This window comes from Ictidomys tridecemlineatus, chromosome 13, assembly GCF_052094955.1.
Source record: "Ictidomys tridecemlineatus isolate mIctTri1 chromosome 13, mIctTri1.hap1, whole genome shotgun sequence".
Classification (NCBI taxonomy): Eukaryota; Metazoa; Chordata; class Mammalia; order Rodentia; family Sciuridae; genus Ictidomys; species Ictidomys tridecemlineatus.
Genome location: NC_135489.1, coordinates 73,485,542 through 73,508,101, shown reverse-complemented (window position 1 = coordinate 73,508,101; position 22,560 = coordinate 73,485,542). Strand labels below are relative to the sequence as shown.

Sequence of the window (22,560 nt, the reverse complement as noted above, 5' to 3'; positions counted from 1 at the left end):
CCTCCACATTTTTTATTACAATTTATGGGAATTTTGCTTGCCAAATTGAGTGTTGTTCAAACTAATACTAACTAGCTTGCTGGGCATGATGGTGCACACCTGTAGTTCCAGCTACTCAAAATGCTAAGGAGGCTGAATTTCTTGAATCCAGAATTTTGAGGTCAGCCTGGTAGCATAATGATATCTCATCTCAAAAAAATATACAAACAATGACAACAACAGCAAACAAAAACCCCAACACTAGTTTACTCATTTATTATTATTGCTGGTTTAGTTTCTACCTAATTATATTATAGAAATAATGGCTTAATAAATGAGGCTGCTGGGACTAAAATGAGTTTTCAGATAATTTTGGCATTATTTGAAAAACTCCTACTGTTTTCTCATAATAACCATTTTTGAGTGAAGCTAATTTCAAAATCTATTGCATGTAATCTATTCCTAGTTATTTAAAAATAAGAATATGAGTTTTTAAAAAGTCTGATGTCCTTTGCATGTCATAGAAAGAACTTCACTGGACTCCCAAACTACCTTTTTTGCCACTTTTCTTTTTGATTAGTTTATCACATCATTTATCCTTCCTCAAGTTGCCACCTTGTTTTTATTTCTGCAATAATGCTGTGTTCCTCAAGGGATAGGTACCAAACAATGAGGTGAAAAAAAGTGTATTTGATATTTCATGAGCATTATATTTCTAATCACCAAAAAAAATAAATCTTTATTTGACTTCCTTACAACTAATTCATAGTTTAGAACTATTTATATTTTGACATACACATGAGGGAGACACTATAACCTTTTTCTGTAATTAGGCCTCTGAAGTTTCCATAAGGCCCTCCTCTGTGCCTTTGCTCTTACTGAACATTAGTACTGTGCAGCTTGCCTCCAATAGAAATCACATGATTTTCTGTCCCATAGTATTTGGCTGCACATCTACTAAAACACTTAGTACTTACTTGTGTAATATTTTTTAATAGTCTCTCCTGACTATACCATGAAGTCTATGAGAAAACTTAAGTGTTCTTATCTAGCCATTCATTTCCTGCAGGTAGCCTAGTGATTTATCTCATGTAGAAACTCATTAAATGTTGTCAAACTGAATAACTTATTGTCTTGTTTATAGATGCAGCTGGTGGCCCTTATAACAGAGACTTAATTATTTCTCTTAAAATGTTTGACACTTAATTCATTAGTATCTGCTAGGATAAAATTTGACATGTCCAAGTATCCAGTTTGCCAATACCTCAAACTATTCAGAAAATAGGCAGTATAGGAATAAACAATATAAAAATGCCATAAGATTCTTATGCAAAAAGATGGTTTGCTAGTGATTTTTTCCTCCATCTTGCCCAGTATTCTGACAAGCAGGTTACATCTTTTGATTTTCTAGATTTATCTCTATACATATTCATGTTCATTAATTTGATCTATTTTTTTTAAATCAGAGAACTTTCTTAGATAAGGTCCAGCATTCTAAGCATTTTCAATTTGTACACACTAAAGGTAATTTAAGGGAAAAAAATAAAATTCTGTTATTAGATAGATTCCAAATCACTGGTTCTTTTGCTGTATAATTATAATTTATCTGTGTCCTACAGGAGCCACAGCATGGCATAATTCATTCCTATTCTATCTGTCCTGCTTCATACTATAAATAAAGCTCCAAAGGTCATGTTTTAAATGTGGAGCCATCTGAGTAGGACATTTTCCAATGGCAGTGAATCTCATATGCTGGTTAATATCATCTTCAGTGACATATAAAAAGCAACAACTTGATTTTTCCTCAGAAAGCTAGATTTTTATTAAATATAAAGGATTATATTTTATTCCAAGATTGTCCTTCATACTTATTGATGATTTAAATTGAATTTTGCTCTTTTTTTTAATGAAACATTCATGACCAGGTACTGTGAATCTGTACCCTTATAATGTGAAATACTTGAGACAACATATGTTTCAGAATTTAGGTTCATTTTGGATTCTGGAAAGGTAATAAAGTCCATGTATCCTATATTACATAACAGCCACAGCAGGGTCTGAGAGGACACTCCCTAATCAATTACAGTAATGTTTCTGCAGTGAAACATAAGAATATTTATTCTACATGATAGAATAAGCGGGTGAATAGCCTCATGTCAGTTTAGGTCAGGCTTTAATGCCAGATGAGGAGGGTTAGTTGAGATGTTGATGACAAATGAGTTACAGACAAGAATAAAAAGGCATGTTTGATTTTCAAATGTTTGGATTTTGCAATTGTGGATGAGAGGTTGCCTTTTAAAATGTTCTTAGTTTGAAAAATTAAGTTGGCTACCCTGTACAGGACAACAAGATGTTTTTTGAAATTTCACTGGTCCACAAAATCTGAAAGCATAGGAAACACTCCTTGAAAGCTATTGAAGTGAGTGTAACTATACTTTTATATTAATCCCTAGCCAATAATAATTTCCCTTTCCATTTTGTTTGCAAGGAAATACATCATCAGTTATAATCTTTGAATGTTGGAAGATTCCCAAACATGCTTTTTTAATTGAAATAATCAAATTTATCTTGTGGCAATTTTCAGAGATTAGGGCAGGATAGGTTGCAGTCTAAACCCATCTACAATGTCAAATGATGGGTTAGGATTTTCCTAAAGGAATGGGTTCTAACCAGAAAGGTCTTCTTGGTTGTATTTGTTTGGATTAAATAGAATTGTGAACATAAGACTTGAGGTTGGTCTGTGTTGGGTAAGGGCACAAATATCTATGTGAATTTAGGTTAACTTTGTCATTTGTAGTTTATGTGCCTATTCATCAAATGGAGCTAATAGTTCTCACCCAACAAGTACAAAATGAGTTAGCAGTCACAAAAGTACTTGGATGAGGAGGACACTTTAACATGTCAAATGGCTGTTTTGAGAAATAATTTATATAGTATGAAGCAACAAAATAAAAATAACACAGATATACAATTCTTATCTTAGCAAATTTGTCCAGAAAGTAGACTGCGTACTTTATCCTAGCTAGGCTATAATTAACTATTGCTTAAAAACTCTATTTTTCTTAGCCATTGTGTCAGTTATTTATAGAGTTCTAAATTTAAAATCTACTAAAATCTAAATTTAAAATCTACTATACAGGTACTTTATCCTAGCTAGGCTATAATTAACTCTTGCTTAAAAACTATATTTTTCTTAGCCATTATGTCAGTTATTTATAGTATTCTAAATTTAAAATCACCTTTTTGCCTGCTTTGTGAAATGTACCTGCCTGATCTCAATTTCCTTCTTGGGAAAGTAGAGATAAAAAAGATAATAAATTAATTAAATCAAGTACATTAAAGTGCACCATGTAAAATAAGGTGACATTACTTGTGTTTGTTAAATGTTTTTTCTCTTCTATATGTTTAATTTTTTAAAATATTTATTTTTTAGTTGTATTTACACACAATACCTTTATTTTATTTATTTACTTATATGTGGTGCTGAGGATTGGACCCAGGGCCTTGCAATGCTAGGCGCATGCTGTACCACTGAGCCACAATCCCAGCCCTAAATTTTAAATTATATATAAAACCATTTGAGAAATCTGTCCTGTAGACTAAAATAAAACTTAGGTATTTTAACAACAAAACTACACTAGAACACTATACATGACAGCCTTTCTATGAATGGCATTGAACTGGCAGAAGGCAGTTGGACATACTGTTACATACTGAGTGTTCAATAAATATAACCTGGATAGATGAAAAGTAGGGAGGAAAGAAAAGAGAGAGAGATGCTAGCCTTTGGGCTTAGGTTCCTTATATCTTGCCAAGGGCCAATGTCTCGGCTTGGCACCAGAATCACGAGCCACCACACAGCTTTGTAGGTTCAAACAACAATTCTTTATTCCCGCTCTCACACCGCCTCCACACAGGTCCAGGGACAATCGCGTTCTCCCATCTCTTGCACAATTCACCTACTCCACGAGGCTGTCTCCAAATCCCATTTTAATCTCAGGAGAACTCAACGGGAACAAGCAGCAGGAACACCCTAATCCCAGCAATAATCTTCAACTTCCAACTTCCCTAAAACCCATTATCTTAAACTAGCAACGCCTTAAACTCAAGGAGCCGGTTACTTCCTCAAACCTGATCAGCTCTAAACCCGGATCCGCAAGGTCACCTTATTAAAGCATGCATGCAATGTCCCATCGAATGTCCTCTAAGCAGCATGGGGTACGCTTGGCAAGGAAATTTCGATGCGTCATTCCTACTTGATAATGGCCCTCAGCAATATCTCTTCTCCATATCATGGCTACCATTCTTAAATGAAATGCAAAAACTAATTCCTTACAAAATCTACAGCATGGGAACTGAGAATTAATGGATTTGAAAGCTCTCTGGGGAAACATAAAAATTTTCTAAAATTATCATGGTGGATATTGGCACAATTCAGTAAATTTACTAAAAAACATTGAATTGTATACTTTTCCAGGTGAATTTTATGATATATATTATAATCCAATAAATCTATTTTTTAAAATTCAAATTACATTTTATTTTAAAAGCTTTGAGGTTCCTTCAGAGGTACATATAACTTAATAAAACATATTTACATATAAATATATGTAATTATCAGATGAGGCTGAATGTGCTGGTGCTATAGTAGGGGAATAAAACAGGATACAGCAGACCCAACAACTGGAGCTTAATCCAGAAGATTCATGAATTCCAAGGCAAGCCAGGTGATTTTGCAGGATCTAAGCTGCCATTTCTTAAATGGCTGTGACTTAAATGGATCTGATACTAGGCAGTTTACATATATTATCAAATTTAACTTTACATTTCTTTTTTTTTTTTTTTGGTACCAGGTTATTAAACCTAGGAGTGCTTAAACACTGAGCCACATCCCCAGCTCTTTTTAAAATACTTTATTTACGAAGATAATCTCATTAAGTTGCTAAGGGCCTCATTAATTTGCTGAGACTGTCTTTGAACTCAAGATCTTCATGCCTAGGCCTCTTGAGCCCCGAGGATTACAGGTGTGTACCACCGCACCTCACTATGTATATTATTAAATTATTTTAATATGTCGTGGATTGATTTTCAAAATACTTTGAGAACAGGTTTATATTCAGATATTTTGATCTTTAATTGAAACTCACTCCTGTTAGTTGTGTGTGCCAGTGACGGTAAAGTCTTCAGATAGAAAATTGTTTTTTATACAGTTTCTTAGGCATATCCTATTTTTGTATACAATAATGGACACTTGCACTTGGAAACACCATTAAATATGTTTTACCTCAGAATTAGGATAAATAGAAGGATGATATGATAATCTCCATATTAAAAAAGGAAGATGATTTGTTCACCAATTAATTGGGTTTAAAATATTCTAGGGATTGACATACTTGTTCGCATATAGGAATAAATATATCATACTGTTTAAATCGGAGATTATTACTCTTCAAATCCAAAGTATTCTATGAAATCACAGGATGAGTGCATCACCCAGTGGAAGATGTTGTTAAGTGCAAGTGATTGTGAGCCCTCCCAATGGTACTTGTCTTTCCAGCTGGGATTCTATAAGATGCTCCCCAAAGACACTTAACTTTTCTCTTGGGAAGTTAAGAGGAATAGACCTCCATATTTATTTCCAATTTTTATGAGGAGTCCATACTTTTTCCATTTGAAGAAGAGGTGGAAACTTCCTCTTTCTTTGGCAATAAAATGGGTGAGGATAGCTTATGCAACTTTAAAAAAATAGCCCCTCTTATATCAGCATTTTCTGAAGTGTGGTATACATATTACTAGAAGTAGACAAACACACATAATTTAAATTTGCTTCTTATTTTGATGCTTATTAAAAAAGACAATGCCTTGGTTGTACCATACTTATAATTATATAAATGTTATTGGTGAAGTTAAGACTAGAGCAGGTGTCAACACCCTATCCAGACCAAGTGATGAATTACTGACGCAGTGCTCAGGTATGCCTGAAAAAGTGTTGCTACATTTAAAATATATATATATATATATATCTGTTGTTGTATATAACTTTATTTTATTTATTTTTCTATGTGGTGCCTCACACATGCCAGGAAACCACTAAGCCACTGAGACACAACCCAAGCCCTGTTACTGCATTTTTATAGGGTACAGAAAATCTTATTTTCATAAAATGGTAATAATTAAATATACAACATTTACACACAATTGTGAACTGGAATCAAACCTGAGCTCTGTTTTTTCTTCCTATTTTATTGTTCAAGTCAACATGAATCAATAGGTAAAAATGGAATTTTTTAAATATAAAGGGATAATCTGTGAGCAAAATGTTAATACAAGGGAATGATTGTGATGAAATCAATTATGTATTTTTAGATATTGATACCAAATTTAGTAATTGCTTGGATCATCTACTACTTTATAGAGTGACCAGCTGTAAAGAACACTATTATCCCACAAATATGATAAAAACATATTTGAATTTCGTTTTTTTCATAAGCATATTGAGAATGAACCTATTACCTTGTATGCCATAAGTTTAGGGACATGCATTTGGTGTGATTCTTTTTTAACCACAAGTGTTATTTTGAAACAAACACACACAAAAAATGCTGCACACAAAAAATATATTAAAAAGATTCCTCAAAAATTTCAACATAGAATTAATCATATAATCTGGATATTCCACTCCTAGATACATACCAAAAGAATTGAAAATTGATAACTAAACAAATCTACAACTATGTAGAACTGTGTACCAGGGTAGCACTATTCACAATAGCCAAAGGGTATACAGGGGAGAATGGGGATCAGTTTTCTCTTGGGGTGGTGAAAATTTTTTGTAACAAGATACAAGGCATGGACAGGTTGGGCTGCTGCAGCTGCAGCTGTGGGAGTCGGGCGCTTCGTGTAAAAGGTCCCAGATGCATCTGCGGTTCCAGCCCCGCCACCCTCAGCCTCTCCCACCCTAGTCTCCGGGCTGGGTTCTGAGGGAAAGAGAAGGCGCTAGCCTCTGGAGCCCCTTGGACACCCCTGGCAGCCTCCGACACCGCCCTCCTTCCCTTCACTGAGGCTGGCCTCCTCAGGGCTAGGCTACTCTTCAGGAAGGCGGCTGTGTGCTATGGAGAGTCCTGCTGCCCTCCAGCCTTGCTCCTTTGCCTGCCCCTGCAGGGGCCCGCCCTTCTGCTCGCCTTCTTCATCAGCTGGTTGGAGCAGCGTGGTCCAGGAGGTCTCTGGGATGAGAAAGTGGTAGCTCCTCTGGCTCCATGATGTCCATGGGTGGACACTTTGAAAATCTGCTGAGGAAATTCAAGCTGGTGTTCCTAGGAGAGCAGAGCGTTGGAAAAACGTCCCTGATCACCAGATTCATGAATGACAGTTTTGACAACACTTATCAGGCAACAATTGGCATTGACTTTTTATCAAAAATCATGTACTTGGAGGATCCAACAGTATGATTGCAGTTATGGGACACAGCAGGTCAAGAGCGGTTCAGGACCTTGATTCCTAGCTACATTCGTGACTCCACTCTGGCAGTTGTTGTTTATGATATGACAAAAGTTAACTCATTCCAGCAAATACAAAATGGATTGATGATGTCAGAACAGAAAGAGGAAGTGATGTTATCACCATGCTAGTAGGAAATAAAACATCTTGCTGACAAGAGGCAAGTTTCAATTGAGGAAGGAGAGAGGGAAGCCAAAGAGCTGAATGTTATGTTCATTGAAACCAGAGCAGAAGCAGGATACAATGTAAAGCAGCTCTTCCGACGTGTCCAGCGGCTTTGCCTGGGATGGAAAGCACACAGGACAGAAGCAGAGAAGATATGATTGATATTAAACTGGAAAAGCCTCAGGAGCATCCAGTCAGTGAAGGAAGCTGTTCCTGCTAATCCCTCATGGCATCTTCAACCCTTCTCCAGAAGCTCACTGCTTTGGCTTCTTTACTCTCATTGATTGCAGTGTGAATATTGGCTTGAACCTTTTCCCTTTAGTAATAACGTATTGCAATTCATCATTGCTGCCTATATCGTGGACATGATTCATTAGCTTCACATGCACAAAAAAGTCAGTGTCTTTATTGTTTATATTTTACAAAGAACCAAAAGATTCCAGCATATTCCAGTGATAACCTTAAATATCAGATACATTTTCTTAACATTTTTCTTTTTTAATGTTATGATAATGTACTTTAAAATGATGGAAATCTCAACAATATGAGCATGGCTTGGTTAAGGAGCAATATGTTCTCAGCAGCATTTACACTACCTACTTGATCTTTCCCTGATTTTCTTAACTTTCTCTTATCTGCATTCCCTATTCTCATCCTCTCACAAAACCAACAGGAGGTGGTAATGCAGCAAACCCATTGGAATTATCCTTCAATTTTACAGATAGCCACTTGCTTTAGGCCAAGATGTCCAAAATTATTCTTGAGCACAGATATAAATTACTTAGACCTTCTTTGAGGTCAAAACATGGTGGACAATGCTTAAATGAGGAAAGGGTTCTGGTATATGCTCAAAATTAATCCTAATGAACATACTGAGTACTTATAAGTAGATGAGCATAAAATTTATTTCTGACCAAGACAAATGACTTTTTCACATGTACTTTATTAGACTCTGGGAGAAAAAAAAATAACCTAGTGCTTCAGAACAGGTTTTTATTTTTTTTTTATTGGTTGTTCAAAACATTACAAAGCTTTTGACAACAGGTTTTTAATGTTTAATTATTCATCATAAAATCAGTTCTAATTAACTCTTTCTCTCAAGTTTTTAAAATTGTTGATATAGCTATTGTTTGTTTTAAAACAAAAAACTATACCACCACCCTTTTAAGCAACAGATTTTGCTTGTATTTTCTTTCTTTTAAAAAATGCTATGCAGGCAAGGCATTGTGAAAATCAAATTCCTTTAAGAAACAGTGGAAGTATTAAATTTGATGACTTGATCAAAATTATGAAAAATAGAGATAATAATACCTAAAGCTTACCCACAAAACCCTCACAGAATAGCAAATACCCTACTCTGAACATTTTAAGTAAAAATTAAAATGAAAATAATTTTTTGTAAGCTCCTAGAGGTAGATAAGAACATTGAAAAGGGAAAGGAGAGAATGGAAATAAAAGTCAATATTATGCAGATTTATCCTTTATTTTTTAGCGTTTTTTAAAAATGTTGGGTCTTTCAAGCTGGTTTTGCTTTTTATTAGATCTGTATTGTTTGGTTAATTAACTAGTGATTTAGTTTTATATTTAAGCTACCATTAATCTTTTTTTCTTTGGTGATATTTATTTCTTTGACTTTTTTTAGATTTGAATTTTTAGATAATTTGGTGAGTCATTTAGAGCTTCATCACCATGGCAATATGCATTTTTCTTAAAACACTGCAAACAAATATACTAGGAGTGCACCCTTTTAATCTTTACTAGTTACTGTGAGATTGCTGTGTAAGTTAATAAACACATATGTAAATACATTGTTTGCAGGAAAAAAATTTCTGAGCTAAAGCTCATGAAAAGCCTGCTGAATTTATGTTGTAAGCATTACTTAACACAGTATAAAGAAAAAAAGACAACAAAATAACTTCATACTTCCTTGTCTCCTCATTGCTACAAAACCCTTAACTCAGAAAACCTTGCTCCCCTCTATTCCTCTTCCTCATTCACTTCTCATTTATTGTCACCTTGTAATATTCAGAGAGAACTTGGATTATGGATCTGAATAGAGAAATGTTTTCAGGTGATCATTAGCCCACATACCTGTAACTTATACTCAAAGATGAGATGGAGTTGTAAAGTGCTTTTATAATAGAATGTTATTGCTAAAAGAAAAAAAAAGATAGAAGGCATGATTCCATAACATTCTGAATGCACTAGATGCCCTGAATTTGAATTATTCATTTTAAAACCATAAATTTTATGTCATGAGAATTTTACCTCAATTAAAAAAATGCAAAGATCTATCTATCCTGTAGTGTGGTATGTTTAATAAATAGAATGATGTTAGGGTATGTATAAGCATTACTTGATTTAGGAATTACATATCTATTTCATGTATTTTTTATGGTAAATCATATTAACTTTCTACTTTTAGGAATATAAATTTTTTTAAGATGAATTTTAAGTTTAAAAGGATTAATATAAAATAAAGAAATAATAAAGTACTACAGATGACAAATGAAGACAATTAAGAGATGAGTGAAAACAGTAGAAACTTCAAGAAATACTGTATTTTATGTTCAAGCCAATTAATTTTTAATGAGAAAATATTGAGTACTAATTGTTGTTCATCAAAGTTGAACAAAATTTGTTTCTTGCCATCAGGAATTTCATCTAATAAAGATGATAAACTATATTCATAGATAATTTTAGGCAGAGGCTAAATGTGCTAAGTGCTCAGACAGACTGAGATCAAGATCAGGAACCTGTTTGGTTATCAGTACCATTCAAGAAAATGAATGGAGAGAGAGGGGGATAGAGAGAGAGAGAGAGAGAGAGAGAGAGAGAGAGAGAGAGAGAGAGAGAGAGAGAGAGAGAAATGAACTAAAGCCAAAGATAGCAACTTAGTTTAGGCGTTGTTGGTTGGTAGAAGGGATATTGATGGGACACTATTTTAGAGAACAATTTGCCTTCAAAGTTAGAGATGAGGAGCTGCAGTAATTAGCAAATGCACAAGCAGTGTATTTAAGTTCTATGCACTGTATTACTTTCTGTCTGTACTTTTTCTCTCTCAGTAACCTGACAGTTATCTGGGTTCCCTGTCCTTGATGATAGTATGTTAAAGCACTGAAGAATGTGGGCTCTGAAGCTCAATTGCCTTGGTTCAAATTTCAGTTCCTTTAGTTATATGTCATGTAAAGTTAGTAACATCACTTGCTTTTACTATCTTAGTTTTCCAACTTGTAAAATGAGAATACTATTATTATCTACATTACAAATTTGCAGTAAGGATTAAATCAAATGATTAAGTGGATAAAGCATTTTTTTTTATTATGGTGCTGGGAATCAGATCCAAGACCTGGTGTATAACAGGTAAATTCTTCATTACTGAGCTTCATTATCCCAGCCTTGACAAAGTGCTTTTAACATTGATTTGAACTTAGTAAGTGATGAATAAATGATAGCCATTATCATTATTTTTGGTCTATTAGTCCTGTACTGTCTACCTCCTAAAAATATTTTTGAATGTCCCCAAATCCCACTGCCTTAGTTTAAGACCTAATGTAGTCACAGTTGCAATTTTACCCTAACTACTTGCTTCATCTCATCGAAATTCAGAGGGCTAACAACTTCTTGATACACTTTTGCTTAGTCTCATATATTCAACTCAGGTGACATCTTTTGAAACTTTCCCCAATCCTGTACTACCCTAGTCCAGTTAGAGCCATCCACCTGCATTTATGTCACCTTGAGAATACCCCAGTTATAGCACATCTCATGGTCCTGTGACTACTTGATGATCCTTAGGCTATGAAACCTTGAAAGCTGCTGGTACAAAGTATATACTTATTGAATGCTTAAGTAGATGAATGGATGATTTCTGCCTGTGGACTGCTGGCTCACAGTCTATACTCAGAAAGTTAAGGTGAACACACTGAAGAATAAATAACTATGAACATTGTGTGGTAAGTGCTGTAAGAGTTCAGGGAAAAAGGAGTATTTGGTGAGTGTTGGAGTAATATAATTAGGCCTCAAAAAGGTAGGGCTTGATTTGGAATTGAAGAAAAATTAAAACTTGTGTGAAAAGAAGGGCAACCACAATCTGTGCAAGGGAGATATTTTATGAGTTCAATGGATGGTGACATAAAAAACATGTAACATTTGCAAAACAGAAGACACCAGTCTAACTAGGGTGTTTGGGTAGGAGTTATATGTTGAAAATGACAAGTAGGTCCCATACACAATGTGTGTTCTAAGGATATGTTTTCAAATTATTAGGACTTTAGAGATTATATACATGATAATGAGATTTCTGAGCCAGCCTAAGATACTGTAATTAACCTACTTAAGTAGTCAAAGTGGCCTAGGACAGCACTGGCCTGCGCTCTGGGGCCTGTAGAAGCAGAGGGTCAGAAAAGTTGTGGTGGATTTGGGACAAGAAGATAAAGTGATAGAGGAAGTCAAGCTTTGTATTTAGCCTATGGCCCTCTCTACACCACTTTTTACATGTCAGTTTCTTGGTTCTACAGCTCAGTTTCTCTATCATATCCCAAGACTTCTGTGCTGCTAACTACCTTGAAAAAAGCAGTAGAGTTGAGGGTGCTGGGTCTCATCTCCAGCCTTTCCCACTCCCTCAGGGTAACAGCTCTTTGCTATTTAAAGAGACTTGATTGAATTCATTCAGGACAATGTGACAATGACTGATAGCTACCTCATTCTGGCAGCTGTATTTCCTATAATTTTAACAGCCTACTCCTTAGCTCAGCTCAAATGAACTTGTAATTGCTGGAATTTTTGACAGTAGTACAGACCAATAATGGGGTGGGATAAGGGTTGAAGAAAGAGAGTTCCACTGTGTAAGATATTTTCATAAGGGAAACCTTGGCTAAAAGATTTTCATAGTTCCCTTTCTTCTTCACCTCCCTCCCCCAACTTGTTCTTGTGTATTTTTCTCCACAGAGTTGCAAGTTGTGTAGTTTTTTTTATAGGTTCACAGCAGTTCTTGGTAAGTATTGTTATTCATTTGTGCACAAATCTGGGACAGCCTGTAATGGAAAATAGGGTTCATTACAAAAGCAGAAGCTACAGTTAAGGGGTCCTTGAAAGTGGAGCCTACAAAATACATCTACACAAATAAGTAGAGAAGATTTTTGAGTAGAATATTGAGATAATGAAAGCAATAAAGAAAGCACAATTAATTCTAAATTTTGGATTATAAATGATGGGGTGTCTACTTGAATCTTGACTTGTAATGATTAATACAAAATCTTATTTGTACCTGCTGTTTTTTATTTTACTTTTTATTAAAACTGTTAATGTCCAGTTCCCTAGTCATCTGACTTTTCTCTGAACAGACTTCCTTTAAGATTAACGCTCTTTGAGGCTTTTGTGTTCTTGTATTCCCAAGTAGCCCAAAGATCTTATACATTGTTTCTATATTTCAAAATTCAAATCCAATGTTAGCAAAACACCAAGACTACTTTATAAAACAACATTTTTCTTTTTAGTAAAAGTCTCCAGCCTTTTTAACTGTCCCCCAGAACACAACAGAGATAGAAGTTAATTATCTGCATCTGTTAGCCCACACAGCTGCAGGAGATTCTGCCCTCCTCCCCAAGCTATGCATGGTAAACCATATTGCAAATAGACTTTTTCCCTGTTGCTTTCTTCTTTATAATGTTCATTATGTTAATACCTTTGATGTTTCTACCCTCCATGTCTGCAGAAAGGAAGAGGCAAGGTAGTGGGGGAGATAGACATATCAGACACTTTCTTAAGCCTAAATTATAATGCTGTAATTGGAACAGGATTCATAGGCTTTAATCAAATGTATATATTTTCCTACGTATTGAAAGTTAAAGAGTCATTAATATTAGACGCTGGGGCATCTCATTTGCATACTTTACTCTTGACAGCTTGCCATACCATTTGTGTTACTGGGTATTGGTGATGGGCAGTGAGTTTCTTGGTGGAATTTGCTATTTTATTTTCTTGTTCACATCTAATGGAGCAGTTATTGTCAAAATTGGATTTTGTGGTTTAGTCTTTAATCACCACAGGTTGCAGCCATAATTCAATGAGACCTAATAATCCAAACAGTACACTTTCATCTTTTTCAATTTCCAGTCTGTATAAATGACTAGTTTTAGGGGATAATATTTTATTGTGTATTATTCACTGGTCTAGCTGCTGAAAAACCAATTAAATGCATTTTTTACTTTCTAGCATTAACAATACTATTTCGACTTAGAAAACTAATTACTGACATTTCCTTTTTTTGTCTGAGCTAAGTGTTTACCTTGCTCAGTTCAGTTCAGCAGTCACTTATTGAACAAGCCACACACACCCTACATTCATTGATCATAAAGTTGTTGTATATCTGTTATGCTGGGCACCCTGCCAGGAACACACAGGCTCTATCAAGCAAAGAGCAAGTGGAACTATTTAAGAATATTGTTTGCAATTTTAATATTTTATTTATTTTTTATGTTTCATATCTTAGTTTTATAAAGTAAGAATTTCTTTTAAATTTTCATTAGAAAAGTAAGCATAGGCATGGAGGAAGAAAGAACCTCTCTCTGCTGCCTTGATTTCACCAAAATTTCCTCCTATTGGGTTATTATGTGATAGGCACTGAGTTAGGTATCATATCAATGTGGGATTTAATTCATGAACTTATCTTGTGAAAAAATGAGGAAACCCCTAAATAGCAATGTCCCCAAACCTACAAGATTAGAAATTCCTCATGCTTCTAACATTAAAGAAATTGGCATGCCCACATTTTACCTTTGTATTGTTTTTTGTTAGAGTTTATTTTATGTTCACTTAAAGTGATTAAAGCTTAAGTAATTACTGATGTGAAAGCATAAAGGTATAGCTAAGACATTGCATCAGAAAACTTTAATGTTTAACATGAGATTTTTAAAAAATTCTACTTATCTGAAACCTGATTTCTTTTGTGTAATAGCTTAAAATCTGATGATTGATGGTGATGATGGGTTGTATATGGAATTGTTCTTCTACAGTATTTTTGATGAATTTGAAACATTTGGAATTAACATATTGGTCAGAAAATGAATCTTTCAATCAAGACTTTTATACTGTAGTTGTATGTCAATACTAATAAGTTTGATGTTGTATCTTTTCATTTCTGTCATTTGAGTTCTGAAGTATAAGTTCAAATTCTTTTTTTTTTGTTTTTTTTCATCTTTTAATAAGTTTTATTTAAGATTGATCCCAGAATCCTAACATAACAACTGTTAAATATACAAGCATCAATTAATTTGGAATACCTATTAGAATCACTGGAACACATTTAGTTGGGCCCTTTTACTCTTCCACACAGCACATTCACATGGACAGACTAAGGAAAAGGAGATGAAATTTAAATCAGCATTTTTTTCTTTATTATACTTTTCCAAAATAAAAAATAAAGTACGTTGGAACCTTTTATTATTGTACTTGTCCATGACTGTCTCTTAACTAGGTACCTTTAGAAACTGCCAAATAACTTCTGATCATTAAGTATTAATTTCGTCTTCTCTGTAGGCTTTAACACTATTTACATCACACTTTTGTATATTCTAGCCATCTTTGTTAGTGGTCATTTCATTTAAATTTTTTGGCTAATATCCATTTGTAGCAATGTTTCAAGTGCTTGCCACATACATTTTATTAGGCAAAACTGATTCTATTTCCCATAGTACAATGAAATGGGACTGTCAAGAAAAAAAAAGTAACTCAGTACATATTAGATGCTTTTAGCTTTTTAGCCTGCAATCCCTGAGTAACTTTCAGTACTGCATATTATCAAGCAGAACATGCTCGTGATTATGCCATCACCAAGCATGGTGATTTTAACAGTGCAACACAGGAACCAAGCCTTTTTAAGACATTTTTCCAGAGGCTAGCCTCATCTGTCATTACCTCATCTCTTTCAACTACAGTATATTTTCTTGTACCCACAGATTAAGATGTTAAAAAGTCAAAACCCCATACCTCAAATGTATGCTGAATCCTGGAATGAAAAAGAAACCTTAGGTTTATATTCTAAGGAAATTAGGCTATTATAAAGTAATGCCTTAAGTTCCTTGCTCTAACAACTAAGTTATGCTAAAAGCTCACCTAACCAAGCAAGGATTACTGATGCCCTAACCTATCACTTATCTTCAGTGCTATTTTATCAACAATGGGAACTCCATAAGATACAAAGGGGTTTTATAATTAATTCAAGGTTAGCTTTATTAATATAATCCTTTCAATCTCCAACCTATATAGATCTAACTAAATAAGTTCCTAGAGAAATGAGTCAAACTTAAATCACCTTATATTTTTAGCTAAAGAGCAAAGATGTGAAAATGTTCTTAATGTTAAGTGCCAAACTTCTGTTATTTCCCATCTAAGTTCTTATTTCCCATGGTCCTGTTTTGCACAATCTCAGACTGATGTGTTAACACCAAATAAACTAGTATATACTTAGCAAAAAGATAGCTGGTGACCTCTAGCTTTAATGTTTGTCTACCCAATATTAAGGGATGAATATTACTTCAGAAAGTACTACAGTTCACTTCTAAGTTCTCAAAGGGCTTATTTTTAATACCAAGGTTAAAACAAAGGTGACTCCAGCACTAGTTTGATGCATAGTGTTTTTATGCTTCTCTTACAAAGGTACCTGTTAATAGTGTTAGTATTAAGCAAAAAAACCTGAGTATTAAAAAGTTAAAAAAAAAGCGGTAGCCTGGCTAAATCTATTTTTTTTAAATATAAAAACTTGGGAGGAATGACAACTATGCCTCTCCCCAATCCAAGCTAAAAGTCATCCACATATGAAGAGTACTGTAGTTCTACTGAACATTTTAGGTAAATTTAGGCAATTCATAATTTAATTAGTTTTTATTGCCAATAGAAAATACTAACAGTTCCTTTATAATTTATGCTTAGGTGAGTTCCAGTGCATAGGTATTATAATGTATTGCCAACCCTTAACATATATACCCTTGCTTTTATTACTAAAAACATTAAAACTTGGTTTAAGTTTTTCAAGATCTGCCTCAATCAATCTCAGTTGAAGAATTATGGACTTTTTAGACTCAAACCGTCTCAAAAACTTTAGAGGAAAGAAAAAACTCCAGAAACAATATAGCATTATCTTCCCAGAGAAAACATCTGATAGGAGACTAGGGAATGACTAATTGAATTATTCTTGGGTACAAGTTTCATTCTCTCTCTTTTTAGAAAACAATATTTTAGTTATATATGGGAAGGAAATTATGGAAAAGTTGTTTAAAGCTCATTTTAGTTTTGACCAAAAAAAATTTCTCAGTTCTACAATTTACAGACAATGTTATCCAATTCACCTAACTGAACACATTTTTAAAGTTTATCCATGAATATAAAATACCCAGATGAAAAAAATTCTCAAAATACTTTTAGCTACGTTTCTTAAAAAAAAAAAAAATGCTTTCAAATTTTTTAAGACTGCTCCCTTGTATTTGCCATTGAAATCTTCCATTATAGGATTTTATTTTGCTGTCTGGACACAAGGCCACTAAGGGTGTAAGTTGGTCACTGCCCTTGTAAAGGTCAGAGCCAGAGCCCTTCAAAGGCTAGACAAAATTATATACCAAGGAAATCTATGCTGACAGTTATTTTCTATCTTGCATTATTGGTTTTTCTTTTTCCCTATAAATGTCTATATTTATGTCAACATTTTTTTTAAGGGTTCTGGGATGGAACCTAGGACCCTGCACATGTAAGACAAGTGCTCTATTTAACTGAGCTGTTTCCCCACCCCCTGCATTTTTGGCTCAACACATTACATTCTAAGAGCTGCAAAACTTGCTACATAAAAGCACTCCTTGAACCAAAAGTAAGGTCAAGCTTTCCCCCAAGTCAGGATTTGTTCAGAACTAAGTGTTGTTTGAGGTTTTTTATTTTTTGTATTGCCATGGATTGGGGGCAGGAACTAGGAGGGGTGAAGGACAAAGTCTTATATCTGCCAAAACTTGACATTTTTTGAAATTAACTTACCTATTTTCCTCCCCTTTGCTTGTTTAGTTGGTACATCCCCTTTTCTAAATTTAACTACTAAGATTATTTTTCACACAAGTATAAACAACCCTAATCATGAAACTGCTTCTTAGAAGTTTAACACATATCCAGACAGCATTTTTTTCTCCCATCTGTCCCCACTCCTTGCTAATCTGGGAGCTATGGTGGCCTGCCTAGTATTATCTGACCATTTTTTCCTGCTGCAGTTATTAATTTAGGCAATTTAACTACAAGGTATACTTAAGACTTTTTGAAAGGCATAAATAAACTGTAGGACACCTAAACTGATGAGCATTAAAGTTGGAACCTTCCTCATTGATTAAGTATATGAAATCTTCCTTCACAATGTTTATTGAAAAGTTAACTCATGCCAGTGATTGCTAGCAGTAATTGCTAAACATACAAAAACCTACTTCATATTGTTAAAATATCTCTATTGTGATCAAATCTTCATCCCAAAAGTTTCAAGTGAACCTACATCACCATCAAAAAACTAACTTGTACCAAAAAAATTCCTAGGAGTATGAAATGAAGTTTAAAAATCTGATTTTACAGTAGCTAAAATAAAATCATAAACACTCAAATATAGCAAACATGAACTTACCAGAAACAGCCTAAAACACAAAAATAAAACTACACTGAAGTCAAATTTTAGTTCTACAGTTTGACTCCTGATTCCTCGCTTCACAGTGAGGGTCCTTTAGAAGATTAAGTGTTCTGTGCAAACCCAATAAAATTACAATTAGGGGATCTAATGTTATCACATAGCTACAGTTAAGTTAGCAGTGTTGTGTAGTAGTGAAATCAACAACTGGCTTACATGATGGCTTCTAAAAGCATCTGTTCCTGGAGTTTCAGGTATCATAAATATGTATATAAAATTATCAGTTGAGGACAGCCATTAGCATTTCATAAAGATGATACAGTGAGCATTAACTTCTCCCAGACAGTACCTTTTCCCCTCATTAAATGTTAAAAGCAGCCTGGGGGGGAGGAGAAAGGAAGAAATAAAACTTTACTTCATATTATCAATTTTACTTCATATTATCAATCAGTACACATTTAAATTTTTAAAACCTAAATGTTCCAAGTACAGAGTAAAGAATAAAGCTGTCCAGAAAGCACACACTTAAAATTTCTCCTCTTGGGAGTTGTATAAAGGGATTTTGAACCTTGATGGCGAGAATCCCAAAACACGAGTAAAATGAATTCTTTTTATTGCAAACAAACGTCTAAATTAATTTCTCCACCCACTTTCTTTAGAAAGAAAAAGAAATCAGCAGGCTAAGGAGATACCCATTCAAGAACTGACATGATTAAAAATTAAGATATAAATGGGTGACTCACAATTTCATTAGCTTACAAAGATGGTGGAGTTAACTACTACAAGCACACTACTTATACAGTATTTTGTGGGAGAAGGGTATACAGACATAGCTAACTTCATATAGATCCCATTAGACAACTGGATTTACAACAAGTTTTTTTTAATAAGAAATGGGCAGAGCCAGCTTTCTTTTCAGAATCAAAATGCAGAACAAATGGAAAAATTATGGTATTTAACTTTCACAAGTTTGAGCCTCCACAAATAATGCAACCAAGTTTTATATTTTTAACAGCCCTTCTACATACACTCCATCTTCTCCATGTTGGTTCCAAGTTTTAGCTTCATTCCCAATTATGCCAATTCCATTGTCATTTAAATTGAAAAAGCCTTCCCAGTCTTTATTGGAAATTACTATTTAGCTTATCCCCTCCACTACTACCCAGCAAACTAGAGAGAGGATGGAGTGTAATATTGAGCAGTACAGAGTCTTAATGCAATTCATGAGGACCACTTAGTCCTTACATGAATCTGGTTGCTAACGTTTCTATTATATTGTGACAATGACTCCCGACTGTTATTCTCTGTTAGAAATAGGGGAGTAAATTCTTAATAAAAGACACCAGGTACAAAGCAACATTTTACTTTTGTTGTGATAAAAAAAGTCACATTTTACAGATAAAATGTAGAACCCTGAAATACTGACACATTCTCTTATCATGCACAATGCTGAGGTTCTCTTACGATTCACTTTAAAACTGCAATTAAAAATGTACAAAAAAGAAAAGAAAAAAAATCAACCCACAAAGCTTCTAAAAAAGGAACCCACAGGCACTTCCTATTGTGGTATGTTTAAAAAGTTAGCCTACTAAAGAAAACAGTCGACTTCTTGTGAAGGTTTTGGAGAAATATGTATCAGTTCGTTTTATTTGGGTATTCAATAATATCCTTGGTGATAATGCTGACTCCATGGCTTCTGACCCCAGAATTGACCCTGCTGCCACTGGTTGAAGCCCTGAGATTGATTTTTATAGCCACAATTGTTTCCTCGTCCTCTGAAGTTCTGGTTATAGTTCCCTCTGTTGGGCATTCCACCTCTGTTGTAGTTCCCTCTGTTTGAGTAGCCACCTCGGCCAGGAAAAACAGGGCCACAAGGGTATGGATAGCCAATTCCACCACTTCCACCGCCACCACCACCTCTCTGTGGCATATTGCCCCGCCTATTATATCTACCACGATTCCCAGGAGCTCCCCCTCTGAAGTTTCCACCACGCATATTGAATCCTCCATGTCCTCTATGGCCACCACCTCTGTTAAACTGGTTCTTGCCACTCTTGTTTTTATTGCTCTTCTTTGAGCCAGTGTTTTGTTTCTTTTCTGGAGGAAGTGCCTTTTTTCTTTCTTCCTTATACTGTTCCAGAAGTTTTAGAGCTTCTTCCTTCTGAAGTTCAAAATAGGTTATTTCATCAAAGCACTCGGCCACCTCTGGTAGAGTAAAGTTACCTTTCATTTTAAGGACTGCATGTTCTGGTAGATCTTTTCCCTCTACTTCTGCTTTCTTCTGTGTTCTCTGCTTGTAGTCTTCATCTTTTGGACAAACTACAACAGCTTTTCGTTGGAAACCTGCAAACAGGCACATTTTTCTCCACTGGGCAGCAGCAGATACATTTGTCTGATCCAGAATGAAATTTCGTTTCTTGCGGGCAGCAATCTCAATAAGCTTTCCAAGACACTGTGGGGCTCTCTGCAACAGTGTGTTCAGTTTTCCAGTATCTGCCATTTGTTTTTTAAAACCTGCCACTATCATTTTATCCATAATGGTATTTGTTCCAAGAATGTTGTATTTACCAGGATTTTCAGCTGCATGTTTAGTAACCCAGGTAGTTTTTCCAGCTCCTGGCAAGCCAATCATAACAACTTCACAATCTTTCTTCTCTTCAGGCCTCTTTGGTCCTCTAACTCGATCCTCTAGGGGGACATTCTGGATAAAAGTATAGTCTTCAGGTATTGGAAAATATGGCTTTTCCTTCTGACCAAAATTAAATTCAACTGCACAGTTATGGAAGAGAACATGCGGAAAGAGTGGTCGTCCAGCAAGAACTTCCTTACTAATTTTGAAGGCAATGCCAAGATCTTGTCCATTCTTGGCATAGGAGAGCTCTACTTCATCGTTTTTAAAGTTAGCAAAACATGTAATAACATCATTTTCATCAAACTTCTCTCCATAATCTTCTGTCTCACAGTTGCATGTTTTAATTCCTTTCAGAGAATACCCATACGAAAATTCTTCTTCACCAAGCAACATTCCACTTGTAGTCAGTGACCAGCCAATTCGAACTTCATGAATGTCAATATCTTTTGTATATAAATGCCTTACAGGAATCTTCTCTGTAACCTTCATCTCAAAGCAGACTTTGCCTTTTGACACACCATAAGATGCCCTTCCTCCAGCCCAAAGAAAAGCAAAACTCTCCATAGTAAGAGAAGAAGCACTGAGGCGATCTCTTGATATTTTAAAATGTAGATCACAATTATAAGTATCAAGACAAACCACTGTGTCATCGAAGTGCTCATCTTCTTCTTCAACAGGTGGCTGAGGAGACTTGGCTCTGCTGTACTTGTTTTCTTCAATGTACTCAAAATATCCTCGGCCATGATCTTCTCAAGGTCTTTTAACACCTCTCTTTTTATCTCAGCCTTTCTGTTCTGTTTTGCCTTGTCCTCCCGCCTGCTGCTGGCCCTGCCTCGCCCCAGGCGGCGCCACCGTCACCGCGAACAGTGAGGTGGGGCCGCAGGTCTTCCCCGTGGCCTCCTTGGCGGCCCCGCGCTGCTGTGGGGGCTGTTGCTGCGGCGTCGCCGGCGGTTGAGGCTGCTGCTCCCCGTGCCCGTTCTCGTCGCCCGCGCCCTCCTCCTCGTCTCCGAGCTCGTCCTCCCCTTCCTGGAAACCTTGATCGTCGCCGTTCTCCTCTTCCGAGGCCGCCTCCTCCTCCTCCATCGGGCCTGAGTCAGCCGCCCCCGCGGCCCCGTTCTCCTCCCCTAGCTCCATCTGGTCGCCGTCCAGCTCAGCAATCCCTTCTTCCTCCTCTTCCTCGTCCTCGTCGCCGCCAGCCGCGCGGCCTCCTGCTCGAGGCCTGCTCCCGAGCGCCTGGCGGAATCCCCCACCCAGGTCTAGGCTGCCGTTTTCGGGCTCCATGGCGGGGCGGCCGCCGGCCTCCTCGTCGTCCAGCGCGGCCTGGAGTCGATCCATGAGCTCGGCCTTGAGGCCCTTATCGGAAAGGCACCGCTTCTTGAGCTCCTCTTTCAGCTCTGACACCTTCAGCTTTTTAATATTAACAGGCGAGGAACTCATGGTGAGGGCCCTGATTCACCGACAGGTGCTGGTTCAACCTCGGCTCCGCTCCCTCGGCCACTGGTGGCGGCAGCTGCGGCTGGAGATGGGTTCCTGCTGCAGAGCGGACCCGCCTGGTTGTCGAACGGTGCCTAAATTCAAATTCCTGCAGATTATACTTTGAGCAGTTATTTATCTGAGAGGATGGAAAAATATTCTATTTGTT

General features: G+C 36.0%; 2 pseudogenes; one reads left to right on the top strand and one right to left on the bottom strand.

Moving 5' to 3' along the window:
• The first annotated feature begins 7,238 nt into the window (after positions 1 to 7,238).
• On the top strand, positions 7,239 to 8,315 carry LOC144370172 (ras-related protein Rab-6A pseudogene; annotated as a pseudogene).
• A 10,567-nt stretch (positions 8,316 to 18,882) lies between these two features.
• On the bottom strand, positions 18,883 to 22,370 carry LOC144369914 (heterogeneous nuclear ribonucleoprotein U pseudogene; annotated as a pseudogene).
• Between the last annotated feature and the right edge of the window lie 190 nt (positions 22,371 to 22,560).